Source organism: Manis pentadactyla, chromosome 3 (assembly GCF_030020395.1).
Source record: "Manis pentadactyla isolate mManPen7 chromosome 3, mManPen7.hap1, whole genome shotgun sequence".
Classification (NCBI taxonomy): domain Eukaryota; kingdom Metazoa; phylum Chordata; class Mammalia; order Pholidota; family Manidae; genus Manis; species Manis pentadactyla.
The window spans coordinates 9985490-9997379 of NC_080021.1; positions in this window are offsets into that span (position 1 = coordinate 9985490).

The following is an 11890-nucleotide window of genomic DNA, read 5'->3' on the forward strand; positions in this document are numbered from 1 at the left end:
AATTTATACTAATAATAACTTGGGATTCCAGTTATTGGCTGCTCGTTCCAGATTCCCCCCGTGTTAGCCTCCTCACTCCCTGCCTCCATTCATTTCTTACTTTCAGAAGGCTCATTGCTTTGCCCCCCACCAGCTCCACCAGGGGTGGGGGTGCTTTCGCCCTCCTTCTAGTCTCCAGGAGAGAGAAGAACTTACCAGGTGGTGTCACCTTCTATTCCTGATGCTCATTCTCCAGTCCCTGCACTTCCTCTCCTGCTTTTCTTCCCAGGTTTTTACTGAGCAGCATGAGCTGGCCCTTTTCTGTCACTGCCCATCATGACCCACTGTTCCCAGCACAGCTGTTTGTGTCTCTGCATCTTTCTCCCAGCTGCCATGACGAGCTCTGCAGTGGGGCCCCTGGTGTGTGAGTGGGCTGTGAGGGGCAAGAGGACCCCCTTGACAGCGACTATCAACTATCAGTGGGGCATGCGCATTGCTTGGGCCCCAGGGTCTGAGTGGAAGTGTCCCCCTCCCTCACTCCCAGGAAGGCTGCCCTCCACTTGACAGCTGGGGCTGCAGCATGCAGTGTGTGTCTGTCACCATTTGCAGTCTGTCACAGCTTGCCTGACACATTTGGATGGAAAGTGCTACCCCATTTCCAGTTGACACATGTCAAGCCAACGTGGCTGTCACTCCTGTAGCAGACCTCAGCTAAAACTAGCTGTGCTTTTGTATGTCTACTCCCTAATTTTTACTCCTTTCATTTGGTCTGGTGTTCTCTTTGTGCTAGAAATAGGCTTTCATTAGCTCTGCAGCTGGGTCTCTTTACTCAACAAACATTTACTAAGCACCTGCTAGGTTCCAGGGCCACATCAAGTGCTGTGGAAGGTTCTCTTCTGAGAACCCACTCTCCCGGCTCTCACCTTCTCTCTGCTGAGTGCCTGCTCCCTCCAGCTCTCATGTGAGGCTGTTACCCAGGCAGCCCTCCAGCCACATCCTCTTCTGCATGTGCACACCAGCCTGTCCCTGGACACTGGATCTGTTCCCATTGCTTCCACTGCCGGCTGGAGGCACAGGCCCCTGAAATGTCCAGTTCAGGCCTCATTCTTAAAGTTCAAATGACTCTCCGGGTCTTCAGTTGAGTTCATTGCCTTCTCAAGTCTTTTCCTGCAGCTTTACTTTGCTGCTCATTTCCTGGCCTTTGTTTTGTAGATTTACTTTCTATTCACCCAGATGAGAAAACTTCTTCTCTGATTCTTGTGTTCAAATTCAATTGGTAACTAACTGCTGTTACTTTTGGAAAGTAATAAATAGGTAAGCTAGTAAGTAAATGCTTCTCTGAGTTCCGGGAGGCACTCTAGCACATTAATTGAGCCCAAGGAGGGATTCTGTCTGTGGTGGAACAGGAGGAAGGAGAAGGATCAGAAAAGGACAGAAGTGTGAGGACATGTTCCCCACATGCCAGGCCCTGCTTCCTGGCTGCCCAGGACAGCCCAGACAGCCTCAGCTTCCTCACTTCCTCAGCCCAGACAGCCACACTTGACCACGGTTTGTTGCAAGGGAGGCTAGAGGTCCGTTATTTTTAACTGTGTGTTGTTTTGCGCTAAGGGAAAACAGGATTCTATTAGAAAGGAAGAATGGAATAATGCATATTGTCTAGACAACCAGCAGCTTACTACAGTAGTCAATTTAATCCTACAATTCAAGCAGTGATAATTTTAGGAAGTAAAACTCCATTTTTACTTTTGAAAGATATTTGTACTTGATTGGGAGGCACTGTGGTTCCTAAGCACAGTGTATCTCATTGAAGATCAATTAGGTTACAAGGTTTTATTTTTAGGTCACTTTCCAACACTTTGCTAGAGGGAACGTGTATTGCCCCCCTCCTGATACTTCCCAACATGTGGATAAATATCTATTAATATCACACGCTTGCTTCTCCCTCATTGAATCTGAACTGAGGCAGTAAAAACAGGGGTGTCATTTATTGTACCCACCACATATTTTAACACCATACCTTCTCATGAGATTCCTTATCCTCCCCTTCATTAAGACTTACTGGTTAGATTTTAACCTCTGTAAGCCTTAGTTGCATCAACAGCCTCTGAATTATTCTTCTTCATTCTCTTCCCATCTCCCCTGAGAGCAGGGCCATATGTTAACCGTATGTGGTTCCCAAGAGCCTGCACAGTCTGGCCTGTAATTAGCTGTTTGAATGACTCCCCCACACTGACCTCAGAATGTCTGTCTTTTACATCACTGCTTTACTCAAAAACCTCCAGAGGCTGGGTATTCTGGATGTGAAGTCTGGTTCCCTTGTGGGTTAGCTTTGCTGACCCTGACCTGGGTCAATACCTTGGTAAGCCCGCCCCAGAGAGCACCGTTTCCCCCAGACCCGGCAGGTTCCCTCAGCCAATTCCTTGTGCAGGAAGACAATGGAGTTTTATGTCCCCAAAACTCTGGATTCAAATAATTCATTTCAAGAATGCTTTTCTAGTCTGGAAAGTTCTTATACTTGACTATCAGTTATGCTACCACCAGATGCATCAGAGATAAAATCTCCAAGCAGAATAACCCCACAACGTGGGGAGCATCAGCCCCATTTTACAGAGAAGGGGCATGGGCTTCGTTGAGATCGAACGACTTCTTCACATTGTTTTAGTAAGAACAGTCTGGGTTGAAACTCAGATCTATTTTATTTCAAAACCATGCACTTCCTACTACACATTTCTTTTATACTACACCATACTGATTTATAAGAAATATATACAAAATTCTATATATGGGTATCAATAAGATCATAGCCTTACCTCCATTGACATACAAAGAATCCCAAACCCTCTCCTCGTATCAAAACTTTCGTGGTGACTCTTTATTTTTTCATTGCAATGTCTCTTTAAATCAACCCTTCACTCCTTTTTCCCTATTAATTAGCCAGGTTGCTAAGCTGGCACAGTGAAGTGGTGTTAAAGTGTCCCTAAATTCATAGTGCCTCATCAGCACTGAGGCAGGGTGTGAAATTACCTTCCTAAGTGCTACCTGAATGCAGTTAGCACCCCCTCAGCTGCTGACTCCAGACAAGAATGGGAATTCAGCAGAAATTCCAGGTCTACATTAGCCATCAGCAGAATCCTAGGATCAGAGGAGGTGAAGCCCTTGCCCACCGGTGCCCGTCCAGTCCCTCTGCTCCCTTCCGTTGCGCTGTCCCTAACACACAGGGCCCGAGGCTTGCGGAACTAACTGTTCCTGATCAGCATCATCCTGTCCCTGGCTCAGCCCTTAAACAGAGCGCACTGTGTTCCCAGGCATCTGGATAGATCATCTGTGAGTCACGCTAATGGGACAGGTCAGGGACAACTCCCTGACGCCATGGAAACACTGCCCTTGCCTTCAGTGTTGGTCTCACCTTCCAGGACCCTCCATGCTTCATGAGAGAGGAGCTGGGGTGTGGCAAAATAAAGGGGAGTTCCCTGGGACCCTCCAAGTGGAGCTTCGTCCACGTAGGTCTTTAGGCTGCCAACCTGCGGTTAGCCCCGCCTGGGTTGTGAATTTCCTCTCCAGCGTCAACTCCAGTGATTCCCAAAGCAGCCAATCTCGGTCTTTAAAAGTTTAACAGGGGTTAAAATTCCTATTTGAGAAGAAACTTATTCATTCATTCATTCATAAAATAGAACAAACTCAGGCCAGTTCTGCTGTCTTATGATGAAACATGAAACAGCCTCTAGGCTAGAAAGGGGCCCCATCATTGACAGGAAGACTGTGGTACGGGAAACACTGTGGTACAACAGAAACCCCGTTTTCTGGGAACCAGCCATGGGTTCCCATGAAGACGGGGCAAATCCTTGCCGAGCCGCTTATCAGCTGCATGAGCTAGGGGGTGCTGCCCTCCCCCTTTGAGCCTCAGTTTCCTCATCTGTAAAGTACGGTTAATAATAACGCCAATTCCATAGAGTTGGTGTGAGAATTAAATGCATATAAAGCTATGGACACTTGGCAAACCCCTCAACAACAGTGACTTACCAAGGTGACAGTGGTGAGGATGACATACGGTGACAGTGGTGAGGAAGGTGATGGCTGTTTTGATGATGGAGAAGAGTGATGAATGTAAAATATTTAGTAAAGGAAACAGTGTGGTATTGGGACTGAAGAGGGTCCAAAAGCGACAGCTATCCTCACAGAGACTTGATCTGTAACAAAGGAGAGACTAGAGAGCAATAGGGAGAGAATAGTGAATGGTGCCAGATCAAGTGCATATCTGTATGGAGACAATGAAACTTGACCCCTACCTCACACAAAACTCAACACCTAAAAGGTTATTTTTAGATCTAACTGTGAATGGTAAAACAAAGAGCTTCTAGAACAGTGCCACCTTGCTTGGACCTTCCTGAGTACAAAAACCTGTCTGTCTGCACAGACCATTCAGTGAGTCACACTTGAATAGTGAACCAGGGAACATGTCTTCAAAGCATGAATAAGGGCAGGGCAGCTGCTTCCTCTGTCTCCCTGTATTCCACCTGTGGCTGGGCCTCTAATCTGGGTCCCCGCCTCCAGGTGGGTGAACGGTTTCAGGACCATCTGTATCCCTAAGTGCCATCAACATCCCAGCTGCACAGTCCAGCCTCAGGGCACGTTCTTTGCCAGATGGCCCTGCTTGGAAGGATTTGCAGAGACGCACGCAATCAGTTCTTATTTCCCATGTGGTTAGTGACCTTTCTGTGTGGCTCCATTGGCCAGGCCCTGCCAGCACCGAAGGTGAGTGTAGGATTCAGGTTGTCCAAAAACCTGTGACATTTCCCTCTGGCAGGAAAGGTGAGTAGTGGTCTCCTGAGGCCAGCTATGTACTAGCCCTGGGGCTAAGAACTCTAACCTCATCTCTAACCTGTGCAGCAGTGCCATGAAGTCCTAATTTTATAGATAAGCTGATTAGGCAGAGAGGTTAATCAGTTTTTCAGGATCGCACAGCTAACAGGCAGAAGAGCCAAGAGTTAACCCCAGCCCTGGACACCTCCTCCGTGCACTGACTGTCACGAGGCCAGAGAGGCCGGCACACCTCCAGCTTCTGCCTACAGCTGACGGCGGAAATCGGACATCTGGAAGGGGACTGGGCGGGACTCACCTGGCCGTGCTTCAGCCCAGCCCCATCCCCACAGAGGACCTTGAATGCGCTCCAGAGAAGAGAGAGGCAGCAGCGGTGCATGCCGGGAGGGCCTGAAGTGCTGCCGCTGTGTTCCAGCAGCCCTGCTGAAGGCCGTTCTGGGAGCTTTGGATGTTCAGTAGGCAAATCAGAGTCATTTTCATCAGTCTCTATTTTTAGAAATATTTTTAAAATACAATTTAAAGTGTGTTCTTTCATCAACAATGACTTAATTCATAATAAACCAGAAACACATCCTTTTCATGGCAGATTTGGTTCAGTGAGGCTAATCTAATGTTACAAAAATAATAATGCTAATAATAATAACATTTATTAAGCACCTACTGTGTGCCCTTCATTTTATGCTAGCAAACATTGGTTGAGCACTTGCTGTGTTCCAGCTGAGGGCACAGTAAAACAAATGGACAAAAATCTCTGTCCTCATGGAGTTTTTGATTGAAGGCAGACTAGACGAGAAATAAAGGGGCAAACAAATAAATTAACAAGTCAACCATGCGGTCTAAGAGGTATGGAGAAAAATAAGCAAGGGAGAGGGATGGAGAGAACCCTCTGAGTTTAAATGGTGAGGTGAGGGAGGACAGCGTCTAAGCAAAGAACAAGGAGTCATCAGACTCGGGATGGACTTCTTGGGGAAGAGGGTTCCAAGGAGATTAAACAAAAGGCAAAGGCCCTGTGGTGGGAAGGAGCTGAGTTCCTTGGAAGCGTGAGCAGGAGACCACGTGACTGGAGAGGATGAGGGGTCCCAGTCGGGGAGTTAATGGGGCCAGACTCTGTAGCGCCCCACAGAGCTTGGCCAGCACTTGCTTTTATTCCAAGTGCATGGGAGCAGAGGGCGGGAGCAGAGGGCGGGAGCAGAGGGCGGGAGCAGTGTGTACTGCGGCTTCCAGTCCCACCCTGACTGCTCTGCACGGAAGAGCCCCGGGCCTGCCCGCAGCAGGGGGGACGGTCCTGGGAGAGGCGGTGCTGGCTCGGCCCAGGGTGGAGGTGGAGGTTGGGAGAGGAAACTGGATTGCATGTATTTTGAGGAGACACACATCAGGCTTTGCAGGAGCGTGTGTGTGCTTTTTACACACAAGAGAGAAAGCGAGACGGAGAGATGGAGTCGAGGGTGATGCTACAGTTTGCCTGAGAAACTGGCAGGCTGAAGCAGCTCAACAGAGAGCAGGAGAGTGGAGGGGAGCGGCTGTCTGGGGCAGTAGGAGGTGGGGGCCCAGCCTTGGCCGAGCTCAGCTGCAAGTGCCTATTAGAGTCCAAGCAGGGCAATCGTGAGGCAGGTGGAGTCCGGAACTGGCGGGGGAGGAGTGGCAGGGAGGTAGCATTTTCAGTGCCGCCGCTGTGCCTAGAGGTCAGTGTCATTCACCTCGTTGTACGATGAAAGGAACTCGAGTAAGAGGTGAGGCCGGGCATCCAAGATCATCCGCTGGTGAGTCAGGATCCGCACCCCCCTGAGAAACCACCCGTTAGTGCTTAATGCCTTCCTGTGCTGTTGGAGGTTTTAGATGTAAAAAGAAAATTCTCGTGTGTATCTCTCATTAAAAAAAAAAAATCTTTGTAGCTCAGCTCAAGCTTTCCTCTGTCTAAGCTCAGATCCAGAGCCAGATGGCCTCCCACTCACTTGAAAAAAAATGTAAAATCCCCATTTTCAGAGAGCCTTTCGTTGGCTTAAAAAGCAGCCATGCTTCGCAGTCCACCCAAAGGAGAACTGTTTTTGGCAGGCACCCCAAGAGCTGCTGTCACCCTCTGGGGACAGGGAAAGCCCCGCGTGCTCTGATTCCCTTCCAGAACCCACCCAGCAGGGCCCCTCCCACCTGTGGCTGGCAGCAGGATAAACGGGCACAATGTTGGAACGGGCATTTTTCGAGATGTAGCAAGAATATTAAATATGTCTATGCTCTCTGGCTTCAAAATTCTAGTTCTGATAATCTAATCTTAGGAAATAATGAGAGTCACATAAAAACGCCTTATGCTCAAAGACGTTCATCACAGCCCTACTTACAATGCTGGAATTTTTTATGGCATCCAATATCCAATGGAGAAATGATTAAGTAAATTATAATACCAAAAATTATTTTTAGGAAGAATTTGAAAAGTCACGGAAAACGGTTCTGTTAGTCAGGCTGAAAGGGCAGGATCCAATGTTGTATTTTGGTATCATCTTAATCTATATGGCAGTGATTTTTGTATAAGAGGTACAAGCTTCAAATCATAAAGTGAATTAGTCATTGGAGTAGAAGTACAACATAGAGAACATAACCGATAATAATGCTGTAATATCTTTGTATAGTAATAGGGTAACCCCACTTTCTGTAGCGAGCATGTAATGAGGTATATAACCATCGAGTCACCATACTGTACACCTGAAACCAATGTAATATTGTATATCAACCATATTGCAGTAAAAAAAATCAACTGGATTTCACTAATAGAATTCAGTGAAAATGTTATATATGTGAAAGGATGCTTTTGAGAGTTGAATGGGGCCTCTCCTTTTCCTGGAATGGAAAAGCAAGGTCACAGCTGAAAACAGAAGGCCTGAGGTGCCCCCATTCTAGCTGGCTGCCTCCTCGTGGCTTCCTGCAGTGCCTCTGCTACAGTACGGCTCCTGCCAGCTCCACCTGTACCCCAGCTCCACCAGCACCCTCGCCCCGGTATACACGGGATCTTGAGAAGACAGGAGACCCCTGCTCAAGCAATGCAGGAATGGTATGGAATAGTTGTATTCCTCCTTTCCTACTCAATCCCCGCCCACTGGCCAGGGAATGGAGGACATGTGGAAGGTTCTCATCCTCAAAGCCAAGGGAAATAGGGGCCAAGAGAATCACTCATAAAAACTGGTGCAGGCCAGCAAGGAGAAACTGATTTTCTGCATTCTTGTTGGGCTTCTCGGCAATATTCTAGAAATGTTCCACATTCTCTGAACTACCCCTCTGCAATATTCTAGAGAGTTCCCCTGGGCAGAAAACTGAAACAATCATGGAGCTCATTTCATATGTTTCCTGTCTCTCAGGGATCATGGTCATGCAATATCTATTGGCCACTTGACCTAGTTTTTCACATACATGGTGTGTGGCACTCAATATAAAATAGCCAGACACACAGGAGACAAACTGTTACGAATGGAAAACAAAATAGGCAATTGCAGCAGACCCACAGGTGATACAAGTAATGAAGTTATAACTTCAGACTATAAAATAAATAGGCATAATATATCCTAAGATAAAATACAGGATTGAGAATTTTGGCAATGAATCAGAAACTATCAAAAAGTTGAAATATTGGGACTGAAAAAGCAGAGTAACTAAAATTAAACACACAATGGGCTTCTTTAGCAGATGATTCAACCAAACTGAGAGGAAAATTTCTGAATTGAAAGATACCTAGATTGAAACAAGAAGGCAGAAAAGTTGGGGAAATACAGAAGAAAGGAAAATGGAGCCCTCCAAGTATTGAAGGTCAAGATGGGGTAGAAATAATATTTCATGAGATAATGGTTGAGAATTTTAAAAATCTGAAAAAAGACATCAAGCCAGAGATTTAAGAATCTCTATGAACCCCAAGCAGAATACATAAAAACTACACCTAAGCACATCATAGGAAAACTGTCAAAAACCAAAGGGGAAAAAACCTTAACACAACTTGAGACATCAACAGGGTGGGGGTATTTTCTCCGTGGGAGGAAGTCTAGGGAGTCAGGGGAAAATCTGACTTCCCCCAGGAGATGATATTTCAGTTGGACCTTGAAAGATGGCTATGATTTTGGGTAATGGTCTTCAAGGTCGAGGGCATGATTGACCAAGACGCAGAGAACTGTTAAATTTAGGATGTGGTTCTGTATGGACACAGTGCAGTTTGATCCTGGGAACGAACTTGAAGGCCTCCCCAGGAGTCTGAACTTCTTCCTGAAGATCGCAGGGAGCCACTGACACTTGCAGGACACTGACTGACTCAAGAAGCCACGTCTTTTCCAAAGCAAGAGGCAGGCAATGGGGAAAAGAGACCCAGGTCTCCTTGTACAGTATTTATACACACAATGGGAACACATTCCTCATCCCTGACCTCAAAACAGCACAGAGTTAGATTGGGAATGATCATTTAGTACTTTGGGCTGTTAATAATAAAGATACCCTACTAAAGATAGGTATCACGGAGACGCCAGAGTGTTATCTTTCATCACAATCTCATTGGTAACCTTCATTCTTTCATCTCGTCTGTCATTGCTGGCTTTTTCCTGCCTCTCTGTCTCTCACACACAGCCCCTGCTCCTACTGTTTGGCCTGGCTGGGACTCATCCTTCAAGTATCAGTTGAAATATAATTATTTCCACGAACCTTTCAGGCAAATAAAGGATCTTTCTCCCACATACTTACATCATTTTGAAAATACTTCTGTAATAACAACTGCCTGGTTTGATCACAGTAATCTCTGTGCTAGCAATGCATCAGCACCAGTAATCCTGCACTAGCCCCAGAGCTTCTCCAAGGCTGGACCACTCTCACCCATCTTGTGTCCTCAGCACCCAGCAGAGAATCCAGGCTGTCAGAGTAGGTGCAACCTAGACTATCACGGATGGTACAGAGAAATAGCAAATACCATGACAATCCAGAGAAAAAGGGAATGTGACCAGTGGCATCTGGCTCAGAAAGCTGTGTCACAGAAACCACACATCAGTCTCATTTTCTTGGCCCAAACAAGTCACGTGACTGTACTTAACTTCCCAGGGGCAGGGAGGCACAGCACGATTATGTGCCGAGAGGAGAACTGGGAGCTTGGAGTGCACTGGACCAGTGACTACCGCAGTGAATAAGCCTCGCAACAACTAGTGGGATAATGTCATAAATTGTAAGGATTAATAATGTGCATGTAAAGTGCTTAGAAAACTGTGAAATGCTACACAAATAACATTTCCAAGTTATCAGAGAAGTATAATGTTATGGGTGTTCAGAGAAGGGAAATATTAAATGCAACGTGAGAGATTGGGGGGAGACTTCATGGAGACAGTGGAAATTGCAAAATAATTAGAATCTGGGCATATGGAAGATCCAGAGCAGACATTCCAGGTGGAGAGGACAGCAAAGGTCTGGAGACAGTAGAGTGAGGGCACATTTGAGGAATGGCATATCTAGTGTAACTTGAAAAGAGGGCATCTGCTACAAGTATTATCTCTATGGAGAGGAGCTTGCAATGGGCAGCTGGAAAATAAAATGCCAGCTATGCCATTTTCAGAAGCAAAGGTGTCCGCATGCAAGAATCCAGATGCCATGGATACACAGAAGGCAACCTGATCCCAGGCCCGTAGTCATGCTAGCACTCCAATGAGGTCATCTTCCTCTCGGGAACTCAGTACACAGCCCGGCATGTGAGGTGTCTCGGCCAATCATACCCACCCAGACAGACTTACAGAGATGAGCTCATCGTCTTTTTAAAAAATCATCTAAACAGCCGAAACTCTTGGCCTCATGCTGTCAGGAAAGCTGTCACCATGGAAAAGAAAAAGAGAAAGTCCCCAGAATTAGTGTTGAATCTCTCCCAAGAACTGTCAATATTTTTGGAAGCCCCCAGAGAACAAATGTTTTCTGGAGCCTGGCAGGATCTGCAGTGTTGAAAAGAGATTGACTCCAGGCGATAGATGGTGGCTAGTCGGCGCCACATTCAGTGGGTGACATCTAAGACAGGCAGTCGGCGGCTTGGAATGAGAATGAAATGCCCCATCTATAGGCTGATGGAAACACTGAAACAAATCTCAGCAAATTCAGAGCAGGACACATATTAAAGAATTTAAAGACCTATGTTTATATTTACAGCCTGACTTTATTGGTTTTACACTGACCTGCTCAATAAAGCAGAACCTTAAAATGTGCCTCCCCCAAGTCATCTATTTATGTGTGTCCCCCTGGGTGTACCAGTCTTATTGGCCATTGTATCGGAGTTGGGGCACCCTCAAATTAGGACAATGGGAGGAGGGTTTCTTAAGAAGAGTATTTTCAAAGTGTGGGAAGCCTACGGAGGAATCCCAAGGACTAGTGACAGCGGGATCGTTCCCGTTGTGCTTGGTCCCTGGCTGCTCTGGGGAAGGTCTGATCCTGGGTCACACTTGAAGGAGCACGGAGGGGTATGCTGGCCACAGTCCCTGAAGTGGCAGCAGGTTCTTCCTGAGAAAAGCATGTGGACGGCCCATGCCCGTGTCTACTACAGGCCTCCCCTTGCCCTGTCTGGAAACAGTTCTCCATATACGTTTGGGGATTCAATCCAGGAGCCTGGTGGGCTTCTCTTCCTAAGGGGAAACTTAGAGGGGATGGAAGTTAGTAGGACAAAGAACTTACCTTCAGCTCCTACCTTCACGGTCATTCATCCTTGATGTCTGCTGGTGTAAGCTGAGTATCACGCTCATCCCCTGCCCGCCTGTTTCCCCCCCCAAAGGGTGCCACACGATCTTAACACCCCCACAGTCCTCTGTGTGTCAGGCCCTCTTGCCTGACGGTGTAGGAGTTACAACCCCCTGGTTTCTGGCAGTTAAGCATTGCCGCCTGGCCTCTCTGTTCTGGAGTCCTGTCACCCGCATTGCTGTCTGCAGGCCGAGTCCTGTGACTGTCTCCTCTATGTCAGCCCTGCCCTCACGGGAGCTCCACCACCTTCCGCAGTAGTGATGTCCCCAACAGGGCTGTCCTTATGTTTTCTGTAAATGGCTTGTTCTGTGTCTGCCCATGAATCATGGGATGGCTCCTCGACAAAGCAGAGTGGTAAAGCAGTCCCAGCACG